This window comes from Jaculus jaculus, chromosome 2 (genome assembly GCF_020740685.1).
Source record: "Jaculus jaculus isolate mJacJac1 chromosome 2, mJacJac1.mat.Y.cur, whole genome shotgun sequence".
In the NCBI taxonomy this organism is placed as follows: domain Eukaryota; kingdom Metazoa; phylum Chordata; class Mammalia; order Rodentia; family Dipodidae; genus Jaculus; species Jaculus jaculus.
Genome location: NC_059103.1, coordinates 38618907 through 38641243, shown reverse-complemented (window position 1 = coordinate 38641243; position 22337 = coordinate 38618907).

Sequence of the window (22337 nt, the reverse complement as noted above, 5' to 3'; positions counted from 1 at the left end):
TGGGGAAGCGGCGGGGCCCGCGACCCGGGCGGAGGAGCGCCAGGGCCGCCCGGAGAGCCGAGAGGGCGGGGTGCGGGGCGGAGGGCCGGGAAGGAGGCAGAGGTAGGTAACTAGGTGGGTGGGTGGGTGGGGACGGCGCGGGGAGGGCGCTGGAGGCGGCCGCGGTTCCCCTCTCAGCCTTTCTTTTGTTCCATGGCCCGAACCAGCCCCCGGCGCGCGCGGCGGCGCCGGCCACGCCCCACGCCGCTCTGCGAAGGTGGCCGGCGCGCTCCTATTGGCTGCTTTCAATCTCGGGGAGCCCGCCCTCTTCTCCCGCAGCCTTCGCACTCCTGCCCTAAGCCCCACCCCCACCCTCTTCCTCGAGGGCCCCGCCCCGCCCCGCCCCGCAGCACTCTGATTGGGTGACGAGAACCAGCCAGTCTCCGAAGCCCGCTCGGTCTGTCCCCGCAGTGTCGCGAGCACAGGCGCTGTGATTGTTGGCCTCGCACGTCAATTTTTGTGACGTGCTCCTCAGGTGGGCCCGGGGAAAGAGGCGGGACGCAGGCGCCGGGGCCCGAGGAAGCCGCGGGCCCGGCGGGGCGTGTGCGCACGCGCGTACGGCTCTGTCGCACACGTGGGCTCTTTCCCCGGTGCAGCCGCGTTCTTTAGCCCTCCCGAGGCGGGTCTGTCAGGAACGGCGCGGTCCTGAGCAGCCTCGGGGTGAGTGCGAAGGGAGGGCGCGGTGTGGAAGAGAGCGCCTGTTTCAGAGCAAGGCAGCCGTCGAGTGTGCTGCTGTCCGCGCGCGGGGATGGCTTCCTGAGCCGGGGCCGCGTGGCTCGGGGCCTTCCCCGCCAAGACCCGGGAGTGCCCCTCCCTCGGCCTGGGCCCTCGCACGACCTGCGGGAGCGCTTCCCCGGCCCGCGGGCTCGGCCGCTTCGAGGGCCTGGCAGGGCCGAATTTCCGACCTGTGGGGCTTCCTCATTTCCTGTTCTTCTCTTCCCACCTCGCCCTGAGGTACCAGTTTGTCGTCCCCAGTTTAGTCTTACCCGCGAGGCAACAATTCTTTCTAAAGTTTCCAGAGGCCCCATTAAAGAATGAAACAGCTTTAATAGATACAGTTCAATACATGCAAATACTGTCATTGCAATACATAAGCAATAGACAATTATTTTTATTTTACCCTTTTATGCTAAGGCTGAGAACAGTGTATTTATTGCTTGGCATATGTCAATTCGATTTGCTTCGCACACACCACATTTCAGGTACTCTGTGTGTTGTGTGCGTACCCATGTGCAATACACTTGTGTTCAAGAGCGTGGGAGGCCCGAGTACAAGCCCTGTGTTATCCTCAGAAGCACCATCCACATTTTATTTTATTCTAGCCAGTCTGGCCTGGAATTAACTAAGTAAGTCTGAGGATGGCCTTGAATTTATGGTGATCTTCCTACCTCTGCCTCCCAAGTGCTGGGATTAAAGGCATGCACCACCACCACACCCCCTTTTTTTTTTTTTAAGACTTATTTTCTTTGGCACAGGGTCCCTCAGTGTCTTAGAGGTCTCCACTTAGGCTTCACTGGCTAGCCAGTGAGTCCCAGGGATCTTTCTGTCTGTACCACCATGTTTGACTTTTTAATGTGGTCATTGGGGATTGAACTCAGGTCCTTGTTCTTGCAAGACATACACTTTCCCCACTGAGTTGTCTGTCCAGTCTCCTCTTGATTCTTGAAGTGTAATTAAGCCCATTTCTTTATTAGATTCATTTATCTTTTGTTGCCTCAAATTTGTTTATGAGTCAACTTCAGTAGTCCAGATTAGACAGTAGTGGAAAAGAAGGCCAACCTACGGTTTCTGTTTCTCTATTTATTATTATTATTTTTATTTATTTGAGAGCAACAGACAGAGAAAGAGGCAGAGTGAATGGACACACCAGGGCTTCCAGCCACTGCAAATGAACTCCAGATGCAGGTGCCACCTTTTGCATCTGGTTTATGTGGGTACTGGGGAATGGAGCCTTGAATCAGGGTCCTTAGGCTTCACAAACAAGCCCTTAACTGCTAAGCCATCCTTCCAGCCACCTTTCTCAATTTTTGTGACCAAAGAGCTATTTGTATAAACCTTCAACTTTCTACCCTGTCCTGTCCTGTTATCCCCACCTCCCCACCATGTGCCAAAGGCCTGAAGAATTACAGTCAATAGTAAACCTTCCCTATTAATCCAAGATTTTGAATGCTAGCTATAATATAAACTTGAATGTAGCCTTTAGCTCTGGAACCGTGAGTCTCAATCCTGTCTGTACCACATCAAGCTGGGCTTTAAAAAGGGAATAGGGCCTGACTTTGTGATGCATGCCTTTAATTTCTGCACTTGGGAGGTTTTGATAAGAGGATTGCTGCTGTGAATTCAAGGCCAAACTGAGCCAACAGAGTGAGTTCCAGGTCAGTCTGGGCTGGAGTGAGACCTTGCCTAGTAAAAACAAAACAACATTGACAACAAAAGATACAAAGCCAGCATGATGGTATATGCTTGCAATTTTAGCACTTTGGAGGGAGATTGCCTTGGGTTTAAGCCATTTGTAGGGAGAGCTTGTCTTTAAAAGCAACAGCATATAAAACAAACCATGCAGACAAGGAGAGGGCACTCCAAATTATTTGGATTTACTACACCTGGGTAGAGAGAGGTCTAGTCCTAAACTGGACCAGGGTTGAGAACATTGTTCTAGAGTTCGACTTTTGAGTTTACAGAAATCTTGCTAGTAACATAAATGAAATGGGATCTTACCTACTTTTCCAATTAGGCATAATTTTCACTGATAAAATGATTTTCACATGTATGCTTTTGAGCTATGCCCTAAGGACATTTGTCAAGGGGTCTAATAAGCGTAATAAATATACCAGTAAATAATAACTAGACATTCACTTTCAAGGTATACACTGTGCTTGATATTATGTTATTGTTTGATATTTCAGTTTATTTAAAGGGCAGGGCTCTTACAAAAGCAAATTCAGTCAAGGGAGAGAGCCAAATAAACCACATGATAATTATTCTCCAAGGCATATTGGTCTTTGGAAGGCAACATGTAATAGAATTTAAATTGGAACACTTGGCAACCCCTCTTTTCATGCGTTGTCATTTAATGTTCACCCCTTAGTATTAAATTCTCTTCCCTAGAAGCCAAAGCAAAAGCTGTAGCAGGAGTGTTAATCCACCACTGAGAGGAGAAAATTGCGAAGAATAATTCATGAATATTATCTACACAAAGATAAGATTCACTTCAGATTTTTTAAAATGCTAAATGGTTGAATTTAGATGTTCATAATATAAAAAATTGCTTTCCATTTCTCTTTCACATAATAAATGAGGCTTCATATGCCCCCCAACACAAATATATACATTCATGCATTAATTTATATGTAATCAATATTGTGATTTATGAACATGGCAGGAGATATTGAAACTTACCAACATTCCCATTTGGGTCTAAATTTATTGTCTTGTATTAAATCTTGCTTATGAAGCAATTTTGAGATTTGCTTTTGCTATAAATATGTGACTGGGCTCTTACATTTAAATTCATCAAACAACTCTTCTATTATACAGTTGTTTTAAGGGTCTTAGAAATCCCATAATTGGCCACGCTTTACAAAGTAGTAGGGTGACTGTTAAACCTAGCCTATTAAGTCTCTTGTTTTAATATTAAAGTTGGAACGATTGTACGTCAAACAAACCTTAAGAAGATAATTGCCTTCCTAAGGAAACAGAAAATTAGCCAGGTGTGGTGGCACACGCCTTTAATCCCAGCACTCAGGAGGCAGATGTAGGAGAATTGCTGTGAGTTCGAGGCCAGCCTGCGACTACATAGTGAATTCCTGGTTAGCCTGGGCTGGAGAGAGACCCTACCTTGAAAAACCACCAAAAAAAAAAAAGCCCCAAGCCATTGACAATAGAAAAGCTTGAAATAACATCTAGCCTGTTTCAAGTGCATAGTGAAAGGTTCTTCTGGAATCCAGAACTAAACATACCTTTTTTTTTTTTGGTCTTTTTTCGAGGTAGGGTCTCACTCTAGTCTGGGCTGGCCTGGAATTCACTGTGTATTCTCAGGGTGGCCTCAAACTCACAGTGATCTTCCTACCTCTGCTTCCCAAGTGCTGGGATTAAAGGTGTACACCACCACACCCGGGTTCATTCTCCCCCCCCCCCCATAAAAGGATGAGTTTCTTCAAGGTAGGGATCAACAGTGCCAGGTTCCAAGCCTTATCACAGCAGGCCCCTAGAAGTAATTTTCCTCCTGATTTATTGGGAATGGCATATCCTACCTGGGATTCCGGGCCTTTCACACTGGTATATGCTCAAAATTGTCCCACAAGCATACTCAACTCTGTTATCTAGAAACTTTTCCTTGATAACACACCCTCTCTTGTCAACACTTCTTTTTTAAAAAAAAAAAAAAAAGAAAGAGACAGAGACGGACAAAGCATGCCAGATCCTCTTGCAGCTACAAATGAACTCGACACATGTATTACTTTGTGTCCTTGGTTTTATGTGGGTGCTAGGGAATCAAACCTGTGCCAGCAGGCTTTTTGGAAGCACAAACCTTTAACCACTGAGCATTCTCCAGCCCAGTTTTTTTAAAACTACATCCTGCAACATGACTTTTGATGTGTCACTCAAACTTTTCTCACTGCATTCCTAAAATTTAGTGATCTCATACAACATGATCTCATACAACCTAGGCTGACCTCCAACTTGATATACATCCAGGGATAACCTTTTAACTCCCAATCCTACCTCCTGAGTGCTAGGACTACAGGCAAGTGCCACCACACTTTATGCAGTGGTAGGCAAGGCTCTTTCAATTTAGCTACATCCTTAGCCTTTGGTAATTTTTATCTGTATGGAGTTTAACCTTTCCATTCGAGATTTGATACTATTGGCTGCTCCTGAAAGCACTCACTGTCTCCCATGTCTATCCAGCTTTATGTGGCTGGCTGGGGAATTAAACCCAAGTTGGCAGGTGTTACAGTCAGCTTCACCCACCCAAAGTAGCTTGTAGGAGGAAAGGGTTGATTTTGGCTTACAGACTCAAGGGGAAACTCCATGATGGTAGGGGGAAACAATGGCACGAGCAGAGGGTAGACATCACCTTATGAACATCAGATGGGTAACAGCAGAGTGTGCCCAATGCAAGAGGAAACTGGTTATAACAACCAGAAGCCCACCCTCAATAAAACACTGCCTCTAGGAGGCTCCAGTTCCCAAGCAGGGGACCTAGCATTCAGAACACATAAATTTATGGGGGACATCTGAATCAAACCACTGCATGACACCCCTGGCTCTCCACTGCAACCCACGTTCATTCTCATGGCTCCATTGGGCTCCACACAGGTAATCCAACAAGCCTGCTTCACATTAATCATGGCCATTTCCAAAAACGAAAACTGTTGCAAATTCAATGACCCTCTCTTTCTGCATTTGTTATACTCTATAGTGCCAGGTAGGCAAGCAGCTTATTAATCAGGGGGACAAAGCAGACTTTGAAGAATAGGACACACCTTCAGCATTCAGGCCTCTTCAAAAGAATCTTCCTTCTTTCTTTTGTCTCAATGTAGATCATCTGGTCCAATCTCAATGATTATAGTCTCTCAAACAACTGAAGCTGATAGAGCATCAGTTTCAGTCCAAATATTTCTTTCTTTCTTTCTTTTTTTTTTTTCTGTGCCATATCCCTCAGCTCACACCATTCATTCCATTTCAATGCAACCCTGCACAAGTTCTCAGGACAGGGCATAGTAGCAAGCCTCTCACACAAAGTGCCTTTAGCCCAGTCGAGACAAAATGCTTTCTACAATCCAGTTTGTACTGCATTCAGGTCTTTCTACTCTGACCAGAATGGTCCATCAAGCTGGTTCATTGCAGGCATCTTTTAGGCCAAGGTTTCAACTCCTTTCACATTCCTCCCTCAAGTCAGTCCCCAAAAGGCCAAAAGCCACAAAGGCAGGGTTCTAGCAGCAATGATCCTACTTTGGGTACCAACTTTACTGTTTCAGTCAGCTTCACATTGCTGGTACAAAGAACCTGACCAAAAGCAGCTTGTATAGGAGGAAAGGGTTTATTCTGGTTTACAGATTTGAGGGGAAACTCCATAATGGCAGGGGAAAATTATGGCATAAACAGAGACTGGACATCACCTCCTGGCCTATATCAGGTGGACAACAGCAGCAGGGGAGTGTGCCAAATACTGACAAGGAGAAGCTGCCCATAATCCACCCCCAACAATATACCACCTCCAGGAGGCTCCAGTTCTCAAATTGCCACCAGCTGAGGACTTGGCATTCAGGACACATAAGTTTGTAGAGGACACCTGAATCAAACTACCATAGTAAGCTTTGCAAGAAAGTGCCTTTAACTACTGAGTGATCTCCCAGGTCCTAAAAGCCCTCTTTTGAGTTTGAAATATAACATTCTTTTTCTGTACATATGTTATAGCAGTTAGGTTATCTTAACTAAATTAATACACCAGGCAAATAACCCCTGGCTTGTAAGAAAACATTAAAACTGGAAGTGATCTGCAGAGGGGAAGGAATAGGGACAATGAATGGGTGGCACATAATGGATGTTACAACTATTGTTTTTGACATTGTACAGGTGGATTCAGGTCATTATACATTGGTCAAAATTCAAAATATGTAGCATCAAGTGTACATGCTAGGTGAACCATGGACTTTGGGTGGTAACAATGTCAGTGTAGGGGATTGTAACGGATATAACACTGTACTATGTGATATTGATAATCGTGGTGACCTGTGCCTATGTGGAGAGAAGAATATATAAGAACTCTGTATTTTCTGCTCAATCTTTATAGATTTCTAAAACTGTTTTAAAAATTAGTCCACTGATGGGCTGGAGTGATTAAGGCACTTCCCTGAAAAGCCAAAAGACCCAGGTTTGTTTGTTTTTTTGTTTTTTGTTTTTTCGAGGTAGGGTCTCACTTTGGTCCAGGCTGACCTGGAATTAACTATGTAGTCTCAGGGTGGCCTCAAACTCTCGATGATCCTCCCACCTCTGCCTCCCAAGTGCTGGGATTAAAGGCATGCGCCACCACGCCCGGCAAGACCCAGGTTTGATTCCCCAGGACCCAGGTAAGCCAGGTGCACAAGGTGGCACATGCATCTGGAGTTCATTTGCAATGGCTGGAGGCCCTAGTGTACTCATTCTATCTGCTACTTTTCTCTCAAGTAAATAAAAAAATTAAGTCTACTAAAAATCAAAACAGAATTATGGTTTATACATTTAGAATATTTAATTTGGATTACTCATGTGCTCAGTCTCATGGAGCTACAGAGATGCTTTCAAGATGAGGATAAATCCATCAAGATAATATAGCTATCTCAAATATGTATGCTGCAAACAACATGTGCATGGGAAATATACATGGAAAATAAAAACTAAAATGTGACAAATTTGAAAGGAGAAGTAGACAAATCCACAATTGTACTCGAGGACTTCACTATATCCTTCAGTAATTAGTGGAACTATTATTAAGTAGAAAACTGAAGAGCAACATAAAGGAACTGAATAACAGCATCAGCCTACAGTATTTATATATACATATTATTTCACCCAATAACAGAAAAACGGCTATTTTCCAAGTGCAAATGCAACATCCATATGCACAGACTATATCTTGGTTTGTATAATAAGCCTTAGTAAACCTGGAAGAATTGCAATTTTATGGGGCAAGCTCCCTGACTATCATAAAACTAGAATTTAATAGTAGAAAGAGAATAAGAAAAAAATAAATGCATGGAAATTATGTAACGTATGCTGTGGTAGTTTGAATGTGAACACACATGGTCTCATGTGTTTGTGATTAAACCACATACTTAATCCTTAAGTGGTGGCAATTTGGCAGGTGGTGCCTTGTTGAAAGAGATATATCACTGGGGGTGGGCCTTGAGCCTAGCACTTAAACAACGTTCACCCCAGTATATGACAGCTTGTTTGTGCCAAGCTTTTCCTGACATAGTGAAACTTCCCTTCAAACTAAATCTGAGGGCTGGAGAGATGGCTTAGTGGTTAAGCACTTGCCTGTGAAGCCTAAGGACCCCAGGTTCGAGGCTCGATTCCCCAGGACCCACATTAGCCAGATGCACAAGGGGGCGCATGCATCTGGAGTTTGTTTGCAGCTGTAAGTCCTGGCATGCCCATTTTCTCTCTCTCTTTGTGCTTCTTTCTCTCTGTGTCTGTTGCTCTCAAATATATAAATAAAAAATTTAAAAAAAATTAAATCTGATATAAACCTTTTCCTTCCATCAGCTGCTTGTGGTTGGATGTTTTGTCCTAGAATGAGAAAGTAACTGCTGGATCACTGAGCTGTCTCATGGAAAACAAAAAACAAAGTGATTTGAATGGACATTAAAAACTTATATCAAAATTTGTATGATAGAAGTAAAGCATAGCTTAAAAGTTTGTGGCATTAAATGTTATTTTAGAAAAAAATAGCTGGGCATGGTGGCACATACCTTTAATCCCAGCTCTTGGGAAGCAGATATAGGAGGACTGCCATGAGTTCAAGGCTACTCTGAGACTACATAACCTGGGCTAGAGTGAAACCCTACCTCAAAAAAAAAAAAAAAAGGAAAAGAAAAGAAAATAGAAGTCTCAAGTTACTAACTTCAGTTCTTACCTCAAAAATCTATAAAATGAGGGGTTGGGGAGCTTGCTCAGTGGTTAAGAGTACTTATCACTTTAAAAAGGGTCTCTCTCCAGCTGAAAGAAAGCTGGAAAAAGCCACACTCCATGCAGTTCAATGGGAGAGAGAGAGATCACTAGTGAAGATACCCAACAGTGGACACTGCAAGCCTTATATTTGGCCAGCCAGGCCAAATGAGGCAATGTGTGCAGTAGTGGCACATCTGTTATGGGGGAACCCAACTACCCTCTAATTTGATTGGAGGTCCACTCCATAGGAGGGAATATATCCCTAATACTGAAAACCTACAACAGGGATAGTCATGAACCCTAGAAGTATAACATCTGCTGGTGTCTGGCTAAATGTATGTACTATGCTCACCAAACTGCCCAGTAAGCACTTCTCTTAATGTTCATACCCATATATTAATGCTACTCTCACTTTTGGTTAGAGAACCTTCTCTTTTCAGATGGCAGTGACCTTGGGATGAGTCATAAGGCACCATGGTGCTGAAAAGAAGTGACAGAGGAGTGCTCAGCATTGAAATATCTCTATCACACCTTCTAAGGCTCAAGGTCCATTGCGGAAGAGGTGGCAGCAAGAATGTAAGAGCCAAAGGAAAGGTAGGACTCCTTACAACGTGCTCCTCCAGACACAAAATGGCCTGGACATCCATGACCTCACAGTGTTTGACACTACCTACACAAGTCCATCATAATAGGGAAAGATCATGACATCAAAATACAATAAAGACTGATTGAGAGGGGGACAGAATATGATGTAGAGTGGAGTTTCAAAGGGGAAAGAGGGTGGGAGGAAATTACCATGGGATACTGTTTACAACTATGAAAGTTGTCAATAAAAATAAAAATAATAAAAAAAGGGTTCTTTCCTGCCAGAGTCTGTCAAGTTCAACTCTTTAGAACCCATGTAAAAAGCTAGGTGTGGCCACACACATCTGTAACCCCAGTCTGTGTATTTGTGGTGGGGCAGGGGCAGAGAACAAAGAGTCCTGGGTTTGTTTATGGATATTGGCTCTGGATTGAGGGAGAGACTCTGTCTTAAATAAATATGTGGATGAGTGATTAAAAAAAAAAATAACCCATCCTCCTTTGGCCTCTACGCTCGCACATGGGGCACATTCATCTGCACACACATGTATGCACCACATATCACTCACCACAGTCTACACATTCTCTAAGCACACTTGCACACACATACACATGTGAACAAAAAGAAGAACTATAAAACAAATAGCAAAATGAGCCCATAAGAGGAGGTGCAAGGAACTAAAAGAGCAGAAATGAAATTCACAACAGGAAAACAGCAGAGAAAATCAGTACACAATGGCAATTCTTAGAACAAAAAAAAAAATCAATGAAATTGACAAAACCTTTGTCAAGACTGACACAAATGAGAGAAGGCAAAAATTGCCAATATCGACAATGAACTGACACATCAGTAGAGAACCTGGAGCCACTTATAGGCAAAAGAAGACAGCAGACAGCTTTGTGTTCATGAACTCCACAATCTGGGAGGCATAGTCCTTTTCCTTGAAAACCATAAACTGCCAAAGTTCAAACACGATGAAATATACATGTGTATAGTCCTGTTATGATGTAATTAACTTATAATTTAAAAGCCACCCCCAAAGAAGTCTGCAAATTTCATTAGAGGATTCTAAATTTTTTTTTCATTTTTATTTTTTGTTTCTACAAGGAAGGGTCTCACTCTAGCCCACTCTGACCTAGAATTCACTATGTAGTCTCAGGGTGGCCTTAAACTCATGGCAGTCCTCCTACCTCTGCCTCCCAAATGCTAGAATTTTTAATGAGCCACCATGCCAGGCAGAATTCTAAATGTTTAAAGTGGATCAAACAGAAAATTTCTATAATCTCCTGCATGAAATGGGAGAACACTTTCCATTTTATGAGTCTGGTGCCAATACTAAAAACAGTCAAAGATAATACAAATGAGATGAAGCAAAGCTATACTGAAATTCTTCATGAAAACATGCAGCAATCTCAACCAAGCATTACTAAATCAAACCTCACACAATGTATAACAAGTATCATATGCCACAACCAAGACTAATTTATTTCAGATATTTAATATCTGTCATTTAATAGGTAAAAGTTCATCAAAGGTTCCAAGTGTGGTGGTAGATGCCTGTGATCCCAGCTACTTGGGAGACTGTTTGTGGAAGGAGGATGAGAAGTTTGAGGCCAACCACAATTACCTTAGCAAGACACTGTTTAAAAATAAAACATAAAGGGCTAAGGCTGTCCCTCAGTAGTGGAGTGATTGCCTAACATGCATGAGGCCCTGGGACTAATGTGCACACACACCATCAATGGCAAAGACAAGTACTTGTGCAGGGAATGCACTCACAGCTTTATTCACAGCAGTTAATAAAGATCCCAAATGAATTGATTAATGGATAAGCAAAATGGAGCATATCCATAATGGAATGTCATTGAGCTATACAAATGAATGAATTGCTCATCTAGGTACACAGGCAGGTGAACCCTGACAACATTTTGCTAAGTGAAAGAAATGTCATAAAAGCCCATCTACTGTGATGCCATTGATATGAAATACCAACATTAGGCAACAAATGGAACCAGAAAGTAGACTAGAATATGCAAAAAGCTGAAAAGTAGAATGAAAGGGAATGACTGCTTTTAAGTACAATTTCTTTTGAGAGTGATATGTTCTGGAGTTGGTGGTGATGGTTCAAAACCTTGCAAATACATGAAGAACCATAGAAGTAACCACTTCAAATGGGTAGATTTCATGTGAATTATATTTCAAAAACTCACTGTACTCTGACATGTCATCAGACTAAAACGAACGAATCTTATCCCTTTCAGGAAAAACCATATAATGAAGTCCATTCATAGCAAAACCTTTCAGAATATTAGGAATAAAGACCTTCCTCAACTTATTAAAAATCATCTAAAAACAGCAGCAGCAACAGCTAACATTGTAGCTAATGGTGAATGTTTTCTCTCCAGATTAGGAGCAAGGAACAGGTTCTCTGCACTCTTTACTACTCTTTTCTTTTTTAATTTATTTGAGAGAGAGAGAGAGAGAGAGAGAGAGAGGGAGAGAGAGAGAGAGCGCCAGAGCCTCTAGCCACTGCAGACAAACTGTATGTGCCACCTTGTGCATTTGGCTTTATGTGGGTACTGAGGAATCAAGCCTGGGTTCTTAGGCTTTGCAAGTAAGCACCTTAACCGCTAAGCCACCTCTCCAGCTCTGTACTCGTACTACTCTTACTTAACATAGTACTGAGTTTTAACAGAGCAATAAAGCAAGAACTAGAAATGAAGGACAGATTGGAAAGAAAGTAGTATTATTGAGATAAAATTATTAAGTATAAATAGAATTAGTTGAGAATCTAATGGAGAAGGTAATCTGAATTTTTTTTTATTTTTATTTTTTATTTTTATTTTTAAAAATTTTTTATTTATTTATTTGAGAGCGACAGACACAGAGAGAAAGACAGATAGAGGGAGAGAGAGAGAATGGGCGCGCCAGGGCTTCCAGCCACTGCAAATGAACTCCAGACGCGTGCGCCCCCCTGTGCATCTGGCTAACGTGGGACCTGGGGAACCGAGCCTCGAACCGGGGTCCTTAGGCTTCACAGGCAAGCGCTTAACCGCTAAGCCATCTCTCCAGCCCGGTAATCTGAATTTTAAAAGTTTGGGTTTTAAACCAGGCATGGTGGCACACGCCTTTAATCCCAGCACTCAGGAAGCAGAGGTAGGAGGATTGTCGTTAAGTATGAGGCTACCTTGAGACTACGTAGTGAATTCCAGGTCAGCCTGGGCTAGAGCACATCAGACCCTACCTTGAAAAACCAAAATAAATAAATAAATAAACAAACAAGTAAATAACTAACTAAATAAATCAAAAAGAGAAAACATCCCCAAATTTAAAGGTAACCAATTTAAAAAGCTCAATATAAATGATTAGCAACTACAAAAATACAACAAAGTAAGGCCACATATAATCACAAAAGTTAGGAAAACAGAAAATATTTAATTGTCTAAATAGCTAAAACTGTTGAAACATAAACTATGGTGGGGATTGTATAAAATATATTAAAGAAGAAAAAGTTAGAAAAATCAAAGGAAATAAAGTGAAGATTTATAGGAGGCAAGGAAAAGAAAAAATACTGAAATTAGTCTTTTTTTTTTTCCTCAAGGTAGGGTCTCACTGTAGCCCAGGCTGACTTGGAACTCACTCTGGAGTCCCAGGCTGGTCTAGAACTCATGGTGATCCTCTTACCTTTGTCTCCCAAGTGCTGGGATTAAAGGCATGTGCCAGAAGACCTGGCAAAATTAGTCTTGAATATAAAGAAATAATACTTGATAGAAAGACTAAGGAAATGTATATGATTGAAAAGGAAACTTAATAATATATAAACATGATTTTGATGCATTTAAATTTGTGTATAATAAACATTAAATTACTACTGATAGAGACTAAGAGCAAGGTAGCCTTTTTTCTGATAGGAACTGGCCCATAGAAACACAGATTGCCTACTCTGGTAAGACTAGAACCCACATCTGATCTAGTCCCATCCAAGACATGTGCAAGCAGCAACTCCTCAGCAACAGCTTCTTGCTTCTTTCTCAACTTTTCCTAAGCTTAACACACCCGTGGACTACTGGCTTTTGCCGAGTCAGCCTCTGGAGCCCACCAACCAATCAGGTCCCTCCCTTACACACATGAATCTGATGAGAAGGCTCATCTTAATTGGATGTTTGGTTCAGCTAAATGGGTCTGAAACACATGTGTAAGCCTCTTGGCCCCTTTGTAAGCTCTTGGATCTTCTGGTCTCTCTTGACCCCTCTGACCTCTCTCCTTCTGTTCCCTTAGCCCCTATGTGAAGGGGATCTTCTTAGTCTCCAAACTGAGAAGGATGTCTTTTTACCTGGGAGCTTTCTAGCTTCCTTTTGAGTGCTCTCCTGCTTGCTTCACATATGTGAGCCTCTTCCCCAGAGAGGACTTCCTTTTTGTGTGAGGGAGATTTCTTCCATCTCCTCCCTCTACTAGCCAGGCTGGGAGGGAGAGGGATTTCTCTTGGCTTGGCTTTACTTCTTTGCTTTTCTTGCGAATTCTCCCAAAGATAAATCTAATAATCCATAATTTACTCTTCTCTGAGCCTGTGTTTTCAATTCTGTGATAAGTTGGGCCAGGACCCAAAGTTGGGGCCCATGGGCCTGGGCTCCCCCACATTTTTATGGAGATACAGTCCCTCTGAGCCAACCCTGCATCACTTCTAAACAGATTAGATTCATTGTCACACAACTGATCACATTCTCTTTCTGATTTCTTTTGTAAAATTATTTAATTTATTTGGGAGAGAGAGAGAGACAGAGAGAATAAGAGGCAGATAGAAAGAGAGAGCATGGGCACACCAGGCCTCTAGCCTCTGCAAACAAACTCCAGATGCAAGCAGTACCTTGTATATCTGGCTTACATGGGTACTGGGGAATTGGACCTAGGTCTTTAGGCTTCTCAGGCAAGCACCTTAACTGTTAAGCCATCTCTCCAGACCCCTCTTTCTGATTTCTACCCTCCTTTTGGATACCAGCTGACTTGGATATTTTAATATTTTATTCTGCATTTAACTGGATGCCTATGTTTTAATGTTTAAAGTATTTTCCTAGCAAATTCCTCTTTCTCTTTTTTCCTCCTCCTTTTTTTTTTTTCCTTCTACTGCTCTTTTTCCTTCTCTTTTTGAGTCAGTCTCATGCAATTCAGGCTAGTGTAGAATCATTTTGAACTTCTGATCCTACTTCTTCTACCTACCACTTGCTGGGTGGGGTTACAGGTATGTACCACCACACCCAGAAGGTTTTCCTAACTTCTGAGGTTTACCAATTCAACTTAGAATCTCTACTAAAATTGGGCTGGAGAGATGGCTTAGCAGTTAAGCGCTTGCCTGTGAAGCCTAGGGACCCCGGTTCAAGGCTCGGTTCCCCAGGTCCCACGTTAGCCAGATGCACAAGGGGGCGCATGCGTCTGGAGTTCGTTTGCAGAGGCTGGAAGCCCTGGCCTGCCCATTCTCTCTCTCCCTCTATCTGTCTTTCTCTCTGTGTCTGTCGCTCTCAAATAAATAAATAAAAATTTTTTTAAAAAAAGAATCTCTACTAAAATCTCAGTTTTCCAGAATAACTTCAACTACAGAATGTTTTATTTATTTACTTATTTATTCATTCATTCATTTAGCAGAGTGAGAAAGAGGTAGGTGGAGAGAATGGGCCTTTAGCCCCTGCAAACTGCAGACACATGTGCTACCTTGTGTATCTGGCTTTGCTTGTGTGCTGGGAAATTGAACCCTGGTTCTTTTTTCTTTTCTTTTCTTTTTTTTTTTTTTTTTTTTTGTTTTTTCGAGGTAGGGTCTCACTCTGGTCCAGGCTGACCTGGAATTAACTCTGTAGTCTCAGGGTGGCCTTGAACTCATGGCGATCCTCCTACCTCTGCCTCCCGAGTGCTGGGATTAAAGGCGTGCGCCACCACGCCCGGCTGAACCCTGGTTCTTAGACATTGCAGGCAAGTGCCTTAAGTGCTTAGTAATCTCTCTAGCCTCATACATTGTATTTTTATGAGGCCCTGGAGAACATACACTAAAGAGAATTTGCCACTTTTTTAGCTTGACAAATCACCTACTTGGTCTGTGTCTTATCTTCTTCATTCCTTCACATAGGTAAGATTTTAGCCTTTACCAAGTCCCATTTGCTGTTCTAAGTATCTAGACCATATTAGTGAATCAAGATGAGGGGCTGGAGAGATGGTTCAGCGGTTAAGGCACTTGTTAGCAAAGCCTAAGGACCCAAGTTCATTTCTCTGTACTCCTATAAAGCCAGATGTTCAAGGTGGCAAAGGTGTCTGAACTTTGTTCACAGTGGCTAGAGGCTCTGGTGGGCCTATTCTCTCTCTCTCATAAATAAAATACATTTTAAAAAAGATATCCTTGGGTGGGAAAGATGGCTTAGTGGTTAAGGCACTTGACTGTGAAGCCTAAGGATCCATGTTCTATTCACCAGTTCACATGTTAGCCATACACACAAAAGGTGAGGCAAGCACAAGGTCGCACATGCCCACTAGGTGGCACAAGTGTGTATAGTTTGATAGTAATGGCTGAGGCCCTACGCCAGTTCTCTCTCTCTCCCTTCTTTGTCTCTAGCTCTCTCTCATATATATATATATATATGCTCCTATGAAGCTTACATGCTGTATAAGGAGGCTACAGAGATAGTTCAATAAGTAAAGCATACATTCTGTTATAATGTGATGACACTATATAAAACCAACTAGCCAAAAATCAGAATGTAATAGAGGAAAGAGGTACCAACTACAGTGGGGCAGGCTGAAATTCTAAGTATGGTGGCCAGGGTGGCTGGATTGAGAAGGCCATACCTGAGCACACATTTGGAAGTTAAAAAATTTAGTTAAGGGTTGTTTGAGGGTGGACCGTTTGAAGAAGTGCAAGATTTCCAGTGTGAAGACTTAACAGATCTTTCAGTTTATAGGCCACTTGCAGGACGTTAGCTTTACTTTGTGTGAATGAGAAGCCATCCTTGAGGTTGAAGCAAAGAAGTGACATCACAGAGGTGCTGAAAATTGACTATGGGAAGCAGGGGTAGAAGCAAGTGATAAAAAGCAAGGGGCAGTGGCACACGTACTTGAAAACATGGCCATGTGGCTCCAAAATTGTTAGCCTGGACAAATGGAAGAGTGATGTTGCCATCAATGGTAGGAACTGCAGGTAGAACAAGTCTGGGACAAAGATTGTTAGAAGTTCCAGGGTTTCATGGTTGTGATATCTGTAGTTTGATTCTGAAGATTTCTTCTCTGATTTAGTATTTCTCACCATCTCTACATTCAACCCTCCTTTTCTTATTTGTAACCCTCTGGTTCTTAGATCAAGGGCTGTTCTAAGATACCTGTTTGCTGGTTCTTGTTACCTGTGGGAACCTAGGTGTAAGTCTATCTACCAAAAGTATGTCTCTGGGGCACTGTTTTTAGAGGAAATGTTCACCACTTATAGTTGAAAAATAAATCCTATTTTCTTTTTTTCCTTAAAATTTGTTCTAAAATTAGTTATTTCTTATAGTAATTTACTTTTTGAACACAAATTTGACAATCACTTTGCAATATTAGAGGGTTAATTTCCCTAGGTAAGAATATGAACACATTGCTTCTTCCATTGTACTGTAAAATATATGAAAGGGCCTGGTTAAAAATTCCTCTTAAGGGTGAGCATGAAATAGTTTCTTTATCAGTCTAGTCTTTGGCTTATTTGTTTTGGGTCATGTGTAGGAGTCATTGAGTTCACAGTGTATAAAATGAGTTTTAAAATATGCCAACTGTCCACTAGGGCCTGGGTTGAAACTATTAACTTCTTTTATTCAGGTCCTTGAGTAGTTGTGGTAGAGACATTGGTCCCTCTGGTCAGGTTTGCATTAAAGACTGCACAGCAAAACTTCCCCAAGGCCACATTTTTCTGTTTCGTTTTCAGGCTGTTGGTGCCATAGGAACAATTAAAATTTGTGAATAATGTATTTTCTCCCTTGATAAATAATGAGGATGGCCTGTGGTCTGCTCACATTCCTGGCCAGGGAATTAGCAGGCTATTGTGTTGGCAACAATGTAAACATTTATCATCTCCAGCAGTTCATGTGCTATTCAAAGCAATGTCAGTTGAAACAGATGCTCCCCCACATACAAACCAGTGTTAAGATGATTTTTTCCACATTCTCCAAAACCACCTTGCTTTTCAGTAAATTCTATTTATCACATGAAATAATTTTATAAAATCTGTCAGAAAGCAAATAGTAATGGATAAAAAGTTTAGTAATGTCATATAATACTGATGTCTTGTTAGATGCTATGAACTTTTTTTTAATGTAGGGTCTCACTCTAGCTCGGGGCTGACCTGGAATTCACTATGTAGTCTCAGGCTGGCCTCAAATTCATGACGATCTTTCTGCCTCTGCCTTCCAAGCACTGGGATTAAAGGCATGGGTCACCATGCCAGGTTCCTAAACTATTTTTAAGGTAGATTTCCCAAACTTCCCATATAGTAGAAATGTAGTAATAAATTCCCTCCCCATGTCTAGTAACATGTCTATTGTAAAGCAAACTAAATTCATGTAAAGAAGATTTCCCAATGTTATATATAATCTTAGAATTTTATGATTATTATTATCTCACTCATGAATCACTGATCTTACTTGGAAAGTCCAAAGATTTGAAAGTCTTATGATTTTTTCCAGTGGCGGGGGACTCTTAAGAATTATTATGACTCTGAATGCATTTAAGAGGAGAAGGACATGTACTAGTAAGCTGGCTAGTTTCTTCTAATTTTTTTGAAATGAGCATGTGAGGGAAGGGAAGAAAGGTAAATCATGGGTTAGATCACAGGAAGACCTAGGTGGAAGAATGGTCAAAACCTAAAACACAGGAGGGCATAGAAAGTAAAATCTGAATGGTTAAATGGGCATTAGAGAAACATATTTTAGATATTTTGAGAAGAAAAACTATTTTGTGAGATAAGATTTTATGGAAGAAATGAAAATGCAGGGCTGGACAGATGGCTTAGCGGTTAGGGTGCTTGCCTATAAAGCCTAAGGACCCATGTTCAACTCTCCAAATCCCACATAAGCTAGATGCACAAAAGATGAGGCAAGTGCAAGGTTGTACATGCCCAGTAAGTGGTGTAAGTGTCTGGAGTTCGATTTCAGTGGCTGAGGCCCTGGTGTGCTAGATCTCTCTTTCTCTCTCTCTAAAATAAAAGAAAAAAAATGTAAAGAGATTTAGATGAGATGAACTCTAAATACAGTAGTCCCCCCTATTTGTGGGGTTGCATTCCCAGATCTCCAGACCACTGAAATATTATATATACACTGTATTTTTTCCTATACATACATTAGAGAATTCAATTTGTAAGTTAAGGGCAGTAAAATATTAAAAATGAGTACTAATGAAACAGAACAATTACAACAACATACTGTCATAAAACTGATAGCGTCACTACTCTGTGCCCTTGGGTTATTTGCATGTGTGTGTCTTTATGGGTGTACTAAGGCCTCTTGCCACTATAAGCAAACTCAAGATGCATGTACCACTTCTACCATCTGGCTTTGCAAGTACTGGAGAATCAAACTCAGGCTAGTAAGTTTTGCAAGCAAGAGCCTTTGACTACCAAGCCATATCCTCAGCCCTTCCTCACAACTTTTCTACTTGAAGATAAATCCTCACGGCCTGTTTGGATACAGAAGTTGTCATCATAGGAGAAAGTCTGGTAGAAACATATGAAACCATATAGAGACCATAAGGGCTTAGAGGAGAGACAGAAAGATTTAGGCTTGGTGGCATTAAGATTAATTTTATTTCCTAAGGCCCACAGAATTGCCCTGATTTCTGCCAGAGAACTTTTAAATTTCAGTGAGCTAAACACTATCTTTTTTTTTTTTTTTTTCAGGTAGGGTCTCACTTTAGCTCAGGCTGACCTGGATTCACTATGTAGTCTTAGGGTGGCCTTGGAGTCACAGCAATCCTCCCATCTTTGCCTCCGTAGTGCTGGGATGAAGGTGTGCTCCACCACATCTGGCTGCCACTATCTTTTAAGTTAGATTGTGAAATACCAATAGATTTGACTGTATAAGTTAAGTTTCTGCAAGCCAAAATATGGCCAAAAAAATCAGCCTGAAACATTTGGGACAAATACAATATGACAACAGGGCAATTATCCTTAAAGAATGGGATGTTTATATGTTAGCAAGAAAATATTAGTATTCTAAGAAAGAAGTGACCAGAAGCCATCAAGAAGCTATTTGGAGAAAAAGAAATACCATGAATAAAAATAAGTCTGCCTCAATGACAATTTAATATAAACCAAAATAGCAAAGTAGGAGATTCCACTAATCATATTGTAAAGGTTTGAAATATACTACAGTAATATTTGGGTACAATGCATATATGGGGGATATCTCACTTTTCTTGAGGGTTTTCTCTATTACATGTATCAACCGCCTTAAAATGTGCATAAACTTTGGTGGAATTATTCCACTTTTAGGAATTATTCTAAGGATATAAATAAACATCCTTATATATGAATCTCAATTTTGTGCATATATGTACAGAGAGTCATACAAAGATGTTCATTCAGTGATATAATCTAGATAATTGGATAATGGCTGAGATGAGATACTTTTTGTCATTGATCCTGATGCCTGATAGCACTAGTGGTGTCCCAAGAGTTGTCTGGTGCCATTCACATAGGAGAATAGAGAGAGAGAAAGGGAGAGAGAGGGAGAGAAAGAGAGAGACAGAGAGAGAGAGAGAAAGAGTTCTCACTGTTACCCTTGCATGAGGTTGTGTATTTTCCCATGGGGAGAGTGAGGCGGGGTGAGAAGAATGCCAGACCATTACCTCCTCCACTCTAAGTCTCTGAGCTGCAGATAGGCCTGGGTTCAGGGAAGGTAGAAGCATTACCTTGATATAGATTGACGTGGACTTAAAAATTTTTATTTTTGTCTGTGTCATATGGGTGTGCATGTGCACACATGTGGAGGTCAGAGGACAACTTTGAGGTTTCTGAATTTTTTCTTGAGACCTTGTTTCTTGCTGCTGCAAATGAACTGGATGCATGCACCACTTTGCATCCGTATTTACATGGGTACCTGAGAATTAAATCTGGGCTGGTAGGTTTGCAGCAAGAACTTTTAACCTCTGAGCTGTATCTCCAGCTCCATGGGCTTAAAAAAGTTACTGGGACTTTAATATATGAACATGTTGCAAATTAGTCATATTCCCATTAGGCTATCCTCTTATGTCCCCTTTCCCCTGCCCCCATTCCATGGAAGGCTCTCTTCAATGGGGGAGGGGTATGCTACTCACTGTGGGGTTATGGTTACACCAGCCAGTTCCTGTGGGAGGGACATTGTCTTACAGTACACCTTCCCATCCCATAGCTCTTACATACTTTCCATCCACAACATTCCCTGAACCTTGGAGGGCATGTTAAAAGTTTAGTGTTGAGTTCTTGGTAAGCTCTTATTTCTTGTTTTGATGTGTTTTTGAGTCTTCTCAGTTTCTACTGCCATCATACACTTTTCTTTTGTTTGTTTTTGTTTTTCGAGGTAGGGTCTCACTCTAGCCCAGGCTGACCTGGAATTCAATGTGTCATCTCAGGCTGCAGCATGGACAGGAAATGGATTCAATCAGGCTCACATTGCTGGCAGGAAACACCTGATCAAGAGCAGCTTGTGGGAAAAAGGTTTATTTTGGCGTATAGACTCGAGAAGAAGCTCCATGATGGCAGGGGAAAATGATGCATGAGCAGAGGGTGGACATCACCTCCTGGCCAACATCCAATGAATATCAATAGCAGGAGAGTATGCCAAACCCTGGCAAGGGGAAACTGCCTATAATACCCATTAGCCTGCCCCCAACAATGCACTGTCTCAAGGAGGCATTAATTCCCAAACCTCCATCAGCCAGAAACCTAGCATTCAGAACACTTGATTTTATGAGGGACAACTGAATCAAACCAGCACATTCTGCCCCTGGTCCTCAATAAATTGATAACCATTCATGTTATAAAATACAATGTGTTCAGTTCAACTTTAGAAGTCCCCAGGTTTTTTTTTTTAATCAATCCCAATGATGTTCAAACATCTTTTTTTTTTTTTTTTTTGAGGTAGGGTCTTACTCTAACACAGGCTGACCTGGAATTCACTATGTAGTCTCAGGGTGACCTTGAACTCATGGCGATCCTTCTGCCTCTGCCTCTCAAGTGCTGAGATTAAAGATGTGCACCACCACACCCGGCTTCCAAGCTCTTTTAACTGAACCATAATACCTAAAAACAAAAACAGAATCAAAACATTCAAAGAAAAATAAACCCATAATGACACAGAATAAACATTCACACTGCAAAAGATGGCATTGGGTATAGCAAAGAAATATTCAACCAATACAAGATTTAAAACAACCAGGGCAAACATTAAACTCTGTAGCTCCAATTCCAACAACTCTAGTAAGTGACAAATCTCCAAGTCCAGTAATTCTAACCAGCATCAAGTCTCTGGAGTTCCAATTCCGCGCCCTTCAGCTGGGTTGCTCACGATCCTGGAAAACTTCATCTGGGCTGGCAGCTCTCCTTAGCAGCTGTTTTGTAGTCCTGGCATCTCTACTGGGTCTCCACTGCAACCCATGGTCCATCTTTATGGTTCCATCAGGTCTCCATGCAAGCAACCGAGCAAACCTGCTTCACACTGCCCATGACCATTTCTAAAACACAAGGCCAAGATTTTAAATCCTTCCACGTTCCTCCTGCAAAGCAGTTCCCAAAGGTCAAAGCCACATAGTCAAGTTTCTACAGCAACAATTCCACTCTTCTGGTACCAACTTTACTGTTACAGTCAGGTTTGAATTACTGGCAGAAAACACCGGCCAAAGAGCAGCTTGTGGGGAAAAAAAAAAAAGGTTACATTGGCTTACAGACTTGGGGGGAAGCTCCATGATGGCAGGGAAAAACAATGGCATGAGTGGAGGGTGGACATCACCTGCTGGCCAACATCAAATGGATACCAATAACAGGAGAGTGTTCCGAACACTGGCAATAACAACTGTAAGTAAGCCC